This window comes from Bos indicus x Bos taurus, chromosome 18, assembly GCF_003369695.1.
Source record: "Bos indicus x Bos taurus breed Angus x Brahman F1 hybrid chromosome 18, Bos_hybrid_MaternalHap_v2.0, whole genome shotgun sequence".
Classification (NCBI taxonomy): Eukaryota; Metazoa; Chordata; class Mammalia; order Artiodactyla; family Bovidae; genus Bos; species Bos indicus x Bos taurus.
In genome coordinates this window covers 30719622-30728997 of record NC_040093.1, presented here as the reverse complement: position 1 = coordinate 30728997, position 9376 = coordinate 30719622, and the positions used below count along the sequence as shown (strand labels likewise).

The following is a 9376-nucleotide window of genomic DNA, read 5'->3' as shown; positions in this document are numbered from 1 at the left end:
TAGCCTGGACTGGTGCACTTCTAACCTCCTGCTCCAGCATCTTCTGGCTGTGGCCCTGACACTAGTGTGTCCACACTCCAACTGTGACAGTACCATGTGCTTTTGCCCTGGAAATCCAGATGGAAGAAGCCCAGAGGCTGGAAATGGGCTTGGAAAAAAGGGCAGAGGAAGAGGGTGGTGGAGTGTTGCTGAGGAGGCCTGGCCTGCAGGTGGGTGTACCCTGGGCCTGGAAGCTATAGGACTAGTCTGGAACTAAACTCTGGAGCTGGCCTAGAGAAGGCTCAAAGGGTGCCAGTCCTGGGAATGGCTCCCTAGCAGCAGCTGGCTTGGCTGGGAGGCAAAGAGGAAGCAGGCAGGAAGAGACGGTGCGGTGGTGGCTGGAGCTTCTGGCCACCAGGGGGCAGCAGAACCCCGTCAGGGAATGCCAGGCTTCTGGGTCTTTACTTCAGCAAAGGCAACTTCCTACAGAAGGGGCTGTGCCCAAGGAGGTGGGTGGGTTGAGAGGAGGTTCTTGCCGAGGGGAGAGCTGGGGCCGGGAAGACAGGTGACGTGGGTGGCTGCCCTATGACTCTCTTTAACAGTAAGTCCCTCCTGTCCCTGAGCCGCCTCCCCTCTGTAATAACAAACCTGACTAAACCTTGTGACCTTGCCACAGCTGGCAGACTCATGCTGCCCCAGGGAGAGGGCTCACGTGAGTTTATTAACCCCAGAAAGTTAACGAGTTCAGTGGGAGGGACCTGAGGGTAGGGTGGGACTGCAGGATGGCAGGTCTGTTCTTAGGAGGACTGGAGGAAAGCCCACACTCAAAGCTGGAGAAACAGGTCTTGCACCTTCCCCGTCCCGCCAGAGCTTTCAGTGGCGACAGCGCAGGGGAGGGCCTTCCCTGGTCCCTGAGCCCACTCTGGTGTCCCCATAGCACAGCAGCGTGACACCCTGGGGACAATCTGTATGCCTGCACTCAGGAAGAGCCAATGAGGTGCCAATAGCCCCCCCGCCCCCTCAGGGGTGACCCAGATCCCCAGAGAGCTCTGCCCCCCTGTGCTTTAGAGCTGTGTATGTAGAGGTTTGGCTGGGCCTTTAACCACCTGCTGGGGAAGCCAAGCTGAGCAGAAAAAAAAAAACGGTAACAGGAAGGAGCACAGGAAACACCTGTGTGTGGATGCAGGTGGCTCATTCCAGTTGGGTAGGGGTGGGCGCGGGGGTGGGGGCAGGCTGACCGCCCTCAGCACATGGGCTGCGTGTTCCCTCTGTAACTGTGAAGGGCGGTATGGGAGAGATGGTCAGCTCAGTTTTGGGGGGATGATCGGCTGCCGTAGCAGGGGAAGGCAAACAACTGATAGAGACCGAGCCAGCACCCAAAGCTGGCCACAGCCTGGGCTTGCTGTAAGGGCCCCCGAAGCAGCGTTGCAGGCCCAGAACCACCCCTAGAGTCCCTTAGGCCTGTGGCCCCACAAGAGCCCCACTGGGAAGACAGGACTGTCCACTGACATCCAAAGCATGGCCTGTGTGCTGGGGAAAGAGGAAGTGAACACAGGCCTAGCAGGTCCTGGGAAAGTGCAGCGGGGTGACTAGATCAGCAGTAACTCATGGCTCAACCCCACAGGAGAGGACAGGGCCTGGGCAAGAAATGGAGGGTGGAAAAACACCCCTGCCAGGGGTCAACAGGTCACTGGAAATTTGAGTGGCCCTACATCTCTGCTTTCCTATTCTGGGAAGGGATAGGGTACCTAACTCTGTCCTCTACAAGGAGAGCCCTGAATCCTGAGCCTCGTATTCAGCTCTAGGTGAGGGTGGATTGGAGGGTCAGGGTGAGTAGGAGCTAGACTTAGGGTGCTGTGAGGTACAGCGGAAGCACTGTCAAGGCTGAGACAGAAAGAGCCTCAGGCCTTGGCCCCATCGAGCCTACCCAGTTCAGAGCAGTGGATCAACCCCAGAACAGCCACCCAACCCCTCTCCATCAATTACTTAAAGTCAGGCTGTATGGCCTCCTATGCTCAGGCCCACGTCTATGAGGTGGCAGGAATGGGGAGTGGCAGGGGAAGCCCTTGTCCTCCCTTCTGCACACCCTGCCCTCCCCAGCACATGCAAACCCTCACAGGTGCTCCCATAGGTCTTCCCACAGGGCAAAGCTGCTCCCAGCACACCTCCTCCCCTGCTGTCACACAGGTTCGGAGAGGCTCTCACTCTGGCGACTCTGGACAGTTTTGAGCCTGCTGCCTCCGGTGACGGGAGGCTCATGACACCACCAGGAGTCAGATGCACCAGAGCAGGGAAAGCCTGTACCCAGCTGTCCTGTGGAGCCTGTGCCAGCTCTGTGAGGGGACAGAAGGAAGTGGGCCTCCAAAGTCTGTGACATCCTGACAAACGCCCCATCGATCAAGTCATCAAGGCCGCAGCCATGCCCTGGCTACTATTGCTGGGGCTCTCCCCTGGAGAAACTTATAAGCCCATGCTGCAAAAAAAGGGACCAGGCTGAGGTAGTCCAGGATACAGTTTATTGGGTCAGTGGGCACTGGATCCCCCCACCCCACCTCCTTTCCTTTTGCCCTCTTCCAACCTTACCTTCTCACCAGTCTCCTACTCTCCTTCCTCATGTATTCAGAGCTGCAGAAAACCAAAAAAAGAAGAAAGAAAAAAACATGTTGGTAAAGGCAAAGAGGCAGATGGGTTGGCATGTGGGAAGAGAACTGCTTCTTTGTCTTGCCCACAGAGTGGGGGTGCCTTCCTTGTGGGCTTCTGCCTGGTGTGTGGGTACAATTTGCTGAACCCTGGGCATATGACATGTTCCCCCCACCCCTGGCATCCCTGGAGGACCCTATTTAGGCCATCTCTCGGCTGTGGACAGAAAGCTGTTGGCCTGACTGCTGGACCTGGCTCTCCTGGGCCGATGTAATACAGAGGGTGAGCTTGGGAAGGACTCCCAGACCTATATGAACTGCTAAGGAAAAACTATCATTTGGAAAATAAGACTGTCATTGGCCTGCAGGGAGAGGCCTCTTGTTTCAGAAGGCTGCAATGAGGTGATGGTCACAGTTTGAGTTTGATATCAATAGTCAAGTCTCATTTTTCTCTGAAGACACCCAGAGCATATTGGATCTGCCAAGAGTATTGACTTGGAGAAGCTGAATAAGCAACTGAATTGCCATGCTAACACTGATGTTTCTAGCTGTTTCCTCTGAATCTCCCTACAGCTTTCTCCTCCTCAAGCATCCTCTTACAAACGTCACTCCACAGCATTCCATTCTAGGCCCCTTGCTCCTCTCTTTTGAAACACACTCCCTGAACCACCTTATCCATTTCTCTGGCTTCCATCTATATGCTAAGGCTGTATGCCTCATGGCTGTGATTCACATGGCTCTCTCCTCATCTCCTGACCCTCATATCCAACTGCTGACTGGATGCCTTTTGAAGAGCATGCTCAAAATCAAACATCTCAAAACCTGCTTTTCCTCCCAGACTCTCAGGGTTACCAACTACCTAGGTACTCAAGCCACACAGCTGGGCCTCACTCTTGATTCTTGCCCCTGTGCCCTCATCCCAACCATCAGAATCTTCGCAATTAAATGCCCTAAATATTGATAAGTTCTGTTTCTCTTCATCCCCATTGGCACCACTCAGTTTCCAGACATGTTGACCTCTCTCCTAAACACTAAAACTGCCCCCTCACAGGCTCCCTGTCTCTGGTCTTGCCCTTCTTCCAGCCAGTCTCCAAGGTGCAAAGTGATTTCTAAAAACAGACCCATCACTACAGTCTGTTTCTTAGGGAAAATTCCAGCCCCCTCAACCTGGCTCACAAAAGCTTTTAAGTGGGTTCCTCTCTCCAGCCCCACTTCTGCCACCTAACTTCTCAGTCTGCACGGGACCTCACTGAACCATCCTTGGGGCTTGCTTGCCCCTCTGTGGTACACTCCTCATCTTGCCTTGCTAATGCCTGGTTACTTGATAGGCTTCAACCTAAACATCACAAATTTCCTCAGGAAGCTTCCCTTCCACTGTGCTCCTATCATAGGAGCATGCGTTTCCCCTAGTACAGTTTTAGGGGAATCACACCTCACTGCAATCACTGTTTACACCTCCAATATATACATCTGTAAGTATTTGCTGACTGGTCAGCTAGGTAACGCATACCACCCAAGTCTGGGAAAGATGATTGTTGCCTTCCTTGTAGAGCTTGGTCCAAGTTTTTTGTTTTGTTTTTAAACAGCTTTATTGAGATTTAGTCCGCATACCATACAATTCATCCGTTTAAAATGTATAATTCAGTAGTGGCTTTTAGTGTATTTAGGGTTCTACAATCATCACCAAATCAATTTTAGAGATTTCATCAACCTCAAAAGAAACTCAGCACTCCTTAAGTATCATCCCCAGGACCTCTGCATCCCCTTCCCTTTCCTGCCCCCCAGCCCTCAAGGCAACCACTAATCTACTGAAACCACAGATTCTATAGATTTGCCTATTCTGGGTATTTCTTTTCTTTTTTTTTTTTTTGGCTGAGTCACCTGGCATGTGGGATCTTAGTTCCCTAATTAGGGACTGAACCTGCGTCCCCAGCAGTGGAAGTGGGAATCTTAGCCACCGGGAGGTCCCTGGATATTTCTTATAAATGAAATCAGGTTAGGTCTTTCCAACTCACTCAGTTCTAAAATTCACTTGAGAACTTCCCTGGAGATTCAAATTCAGAGACCAAGGAATCTTTTATTTTAAACATGTGCTCCAGGCAATTCTTGTTTAATCAGGCTGCATCTGCCTTTACTGTTCCCAGCAACTAAGGCCAAATATATAGTAAGTGGTCAAGAAATAGCTTTTGATGCATATCTCTAAAACTTAACACAATATGAAAACATTGTGAATATGAAAGAACAGTATATGTTTAGTGCAGAAAAAGTCTGGATAAAAATACCCCTCAGAGTCCCCTATGAAACATAGCTCCTTAGAATGCACTTTTACCACTGGGTTCTCAAATAAGGAATGGAATGGAAGCCTGAGCAGGGGACAATACAGGCAGAGAGAAGTGAGGTCAGATGAGTGGAGGAGGCAAATTGAATCCAGAGGGGGCAGTTAGAAAGGGGCTTGTGGAGTGGCTGAGGAGTTGGGATTTACTCCTAGGACACTGGGGACTCATGCATGGACTTGAAGCGGGGGAATTTTGTGATCCCATCTGTGGTTTGGAAAGGTTGCTTTGTGTTGAGGGAGGAGGCAGGGAGCAGTGAGGAGCCTGATGCTAAGCCAGGTAGAGATAGAGAGGAGGTTAGAGTGAAATGTTCAGAAGGTAGAATGGACGGGATTTGGAGACTGATGGGATGTGGGAGATGAGAGAATGAAGCTTAGGTTTCTGGCTGGTGTGGTGGATGGATGGGGGTGTTTTTCACTGTAAAGGGGGAGCCCTAGCGAAGCAAATGAGGAGGAGAATGACAAGGCTCCTAAGGGTAGCCTGGGAGCCATCCAGGAGAAGTGTCCAGAAAGAAGCTAGACATGTAGATCTGGGCAAGAAGAGATGTAGGCTAGAGGGAGAAGTTGGAGAGTCATCCTTGCTTCCTTGTCAAGTCTCGTATGACCACAGTGATATCTGGTGACCAATCTGGTCCTCCCACACCTGCTACCCATACCCTCCTTTTACTTGCTTCTCCATCCTTGATTTTTACCTACTAAAACTCATGAGGGTTTAATGTCTCCAGATTAATACAAGACAAAACATGAGGCACCTGAGGGCTAGGGGCATCATCTCTCTCCAGTAGCACCTTGAACACAGACCTGGGCATAGAGCAGTTGATTCAGGACTTGCATGCATGCATGATCAGTTGCTTCATCATTTCTGACTCTTTGTGACCCCATGGACTGCCAGGCTCCTGAGTCTGATGGCCATAGTCTTTAATTAATTAATAGGGCTCCTGAGCCACCTGGGAAGCCCTATTCAAGGTTTACTTAGATTAGTAAATCGTTATTCCAAATACCTCTTCTATTTACTAAGAGCCTGAAATTTCCACCATTAAACCCCTCCCTTTGGGTTAAGGCACTGTCCAATTTGCATGGAGGGGACGAAACCTTTTTACCTCTAAACAAATCACATAAAATTCGGAGGGGAGAAAATGAGGGAGCAGAGAGGTCCAGAGCTCCCTGATAGACCTCCCTTCCTTTTCCCCCTCCCAAGCAGTCCCTGAGCTAAAGCATCAAGTACAGATGATCCCTATAAAAATGGAAATGTTACCTAACAGAGTGAAGAGCGCAGAGTGGCCAGTGAAAGAACAGGAAGAGAGGGTGGGGCTGGAAGATCTGAGTACTCATTCTGGTTTTGTCAACAGGTTACTGGACAACTCTGAGCAAGTCACTTCACTTCTAGAGTTAAGGACAAAACTGGTTGGCTCTTCAAAAAGAACTGTGAACATCAATTAACAGGGCAGGCATGAAGGTGTTTTTTAAAATCAAAAGTGAAAAGATTTAAAAAAAAAAGTGAACAGATTAGGTGGATTATTTAAGGGTGATCAATGCATATCTGAAAAATGCAGGTAAGAGCACAGAGAACAAAAGTAACCTACTGCTCAAATGTGAGATGTAGGCCCAGGCAAAATCCTTTAGACTTTTGCCTGGGCAAAAGTAGAGAGCAGTAGTTTGAGCTGGGAGGTAAAATAGAATTTTCATAGGGATCTGAAGAAAGCAGATATCAATAAGGAAACAAATTCCTGTGGTCTGGGTAGGAGATGATATAGAAGGGCAGGTCTTTAAAATTTAGGAGAAAGTGGTTGGCCCTTAGCAGTTGAGATTGAAAGTTTTCCAAATATCTTACAAGATTTAGTATCACTCACTACACCCTCATCCAAAAGAATGGGATGACTTACTGTCCCCCAACACTCTTGTACCCTTTTATGCCCTTGATTATGGCTCTTCACCTTACATGCCTTGCCTTGTTAATGCCTTCTGAGCTTTTGCGTGCCTGTGTGCTCAGTCATGTCTGACTCTTTGTGACCCCATGGACTGTAGCCTGCCAGACTCCTCTGTCTATGGGATTCTCCAGGCAAGAATACTGGAGTAGGTTACCATTTCCTCCTCCAAGGGATCTTCCCAACTCAGGGATCAAACCCACATCTCCTGCATTGGAAAGGTGGATTCTTTACCACTGAGCCACCGGGGAAGCCCTTCAGATCCTATTAACACAAAGCTGAAATGAGATACCCCTGGGAAATGATTTGCTCCTTTATGAGTCCATTTCTTCCCATTATCACAGTTATGCATTAATGTGTTTTGGTTTTGTTTTCTAAACTTTATGAGCGGGAAACACATCTTGGGTCATCTTTGTATTCCAGTGCCTAGAAAGGGAGCTGAAGACAGCAGCTGCTAAGTCGCTTCAGTCGTGTCCAACTCTGTGCGACCCCATAGATGGCAGCCCACCAGGCTCCCCCATCCCTGGGATTCTCCGGGCAAGAACACTGGAGTGGGTTGCCATTTCCTTCTCCAACGCATGAAAGTGAAAAGTGAAAGTGAAGTCGCTCAGTCGTGTCCGACTCTTAGCGACCCCATGGACTGCAGGCTACCAGGCTCCTCCGTCCATGGGATTTTCCAGGCAAGAGTACTGGAGTGGGGTGCCATTGCCTTCTCCAGCCGAAGACAGCAGTACTCAGTAAATCTTTGCTGCACTGGATTATGCCTCACACATGTCCTCAGTAGACACAGAGCAATGGAGTCCTCAGGTGTAGCTTTACGTCTTACCCCACAAAGTGGGGAAGAGTCTTGCCCATTGTTCCTCAGAAAATCAGCACATCTCTCCTCAATTCATTGAGACTCTTGCTTAATGAGTTCCCAAAAAACATATAAATGATCACGATTATTGCAAGCTTTACCTGGGGACAACAGTGGGAGCTAAGGAAGATTTGGAAATAGAATTGTTCTTCTGAGAATAATAGCACAAAATACACTTTCCTCAGAAAGAATGGCTTCCAGGCCAAGGAAAGCCTAGTCAGTAAGTAATTCAATTAATTAATCCTATTAATTAATTAAAGACCATGGCCATCAGAAGGCAGATTTGGGAGTGAGGGTAGGTTAATAAGCATAAAAATTAAAAAAATTATAGTTTACATTTATTGTGTGATTATCAGTGCCTCGAACTATGCCTAATGTTTTATTTGGATTGTCTCATTCAGTCCTTACCACTTTGTGAAGAAGTGTTATAGAGAAGAAACCTGCAGTTGAGTTGTTACTAATTCACCCAAGATCACCCAGCTAATAAGAAACCAAGATAAGATTCAAATGCCGGACAATATGACTCCAGCATATTAAACATTTACATTATATAAATTAACTGCTTACTGAAGCTTCCTGATAATATGGCTTCCCAGGAGGTTCTCCTACAGGGAGAGAACATACCTTTTGCCAGCACGTGAGCACCAGTCCACCTCTCAGTTAGTAAAATGTCACTTGGCTTATGCATCAAGCTCCTGTGAACCTGATGAGTCTCTAAGGAAGGAATCCATTCTGGAGGCTCAGGGCCAGGTCTTAGAACCTAGTGACTTCACTACTGCCACGAGGTAAGCTGACAGCCTTCTGGTGATAATGCCTTGAACTCCTGTGGACAATAAACCTGAGACAGTCCATGGGAAGAACACTTTTTAAATTACTGCTGCTGCTGTTGCTAAGTCGCTTCAGTCATGTCTGACTCTGTGCTACCCCATAGGCGGCAGCCCACCAGGCTCCAGCGTCCCTGGGATTCTCCAGGCAAAAACACTGGAGTGGGTTGCCATTTTCTTCTCTAATGCATCAAAGTGAAAAGTGAAAGTGAAGTCGCTCAGTCGTGTCCAACTCTTAGCGACCCCATGGACTGTAGCCCACCAGGCTCCTCTGTCCATGGGATTTTCCAGGCAAGAGTACTGGAGTGGGGTGCCATTGCCTTCTCCATCTTAAATCACTGGGCGGTTTTAAATCACTACAGTTCTCTCTGGGTGACATAGTCTGGGATAGTACTATAGGCAACAAACTTGTCCTTATTTTTATCATCCCAACTGTTCCGCAGGCTCTCACCATATTCCTCTTCTCAGCCTGTTTCTGTCCGGCCTGAAACAGACTATCCTTTTGGACTGGCTTTCTGTCCCTTGATCTTTAGAGCCAACTTCATGCGCAAAGTAGGACACATCACCATTTCCTGCAAGAAGAAAACATTTCCTTTTGTTCCTTCCTAGTGATTCTCAGCATTTTCTCAGCCATGTCCGAGCAGCACATGGGATCTTTGTCTTCAGAGAGCAGAGAGCAGGCTGCAAGGCCACCTGGACCTCATTCTGGTTTCTAATTGATTCCTCAGAGGTCGTATAGTTGTAATGATAGTTGATACAGTGTAAATACAGTAGTTGTCTTAGTCTGTTCAGGCTGCTATAACAAAATACCACCAACTGGG

The 9376-nt window shown here is 48.6% G+C and overlaps 1 long non-coding RNA gene across 1 annotated transcript; it reads right to left on the bottom strand.

Moving 5' to 3' along the window:
* Nucleotides 1-2473: 2473 nt before the first annotated feature.
* On the bottom strand, nucleotides 2474-8662 carry LOC113876728. Its single transcript, XR_003506575.1, has 2 exons — nucleotides 8356-8662; nucleotides 2474-2604 (listed from the first exon to the last, which is right to left on the bottom strand). It is a non-coding gene; the product is annotated as an uncharacterized LOC113876728 (long non-coding RNA).
* Nucleotides 8663-9376: the final 714 nt, after the last annotated feature.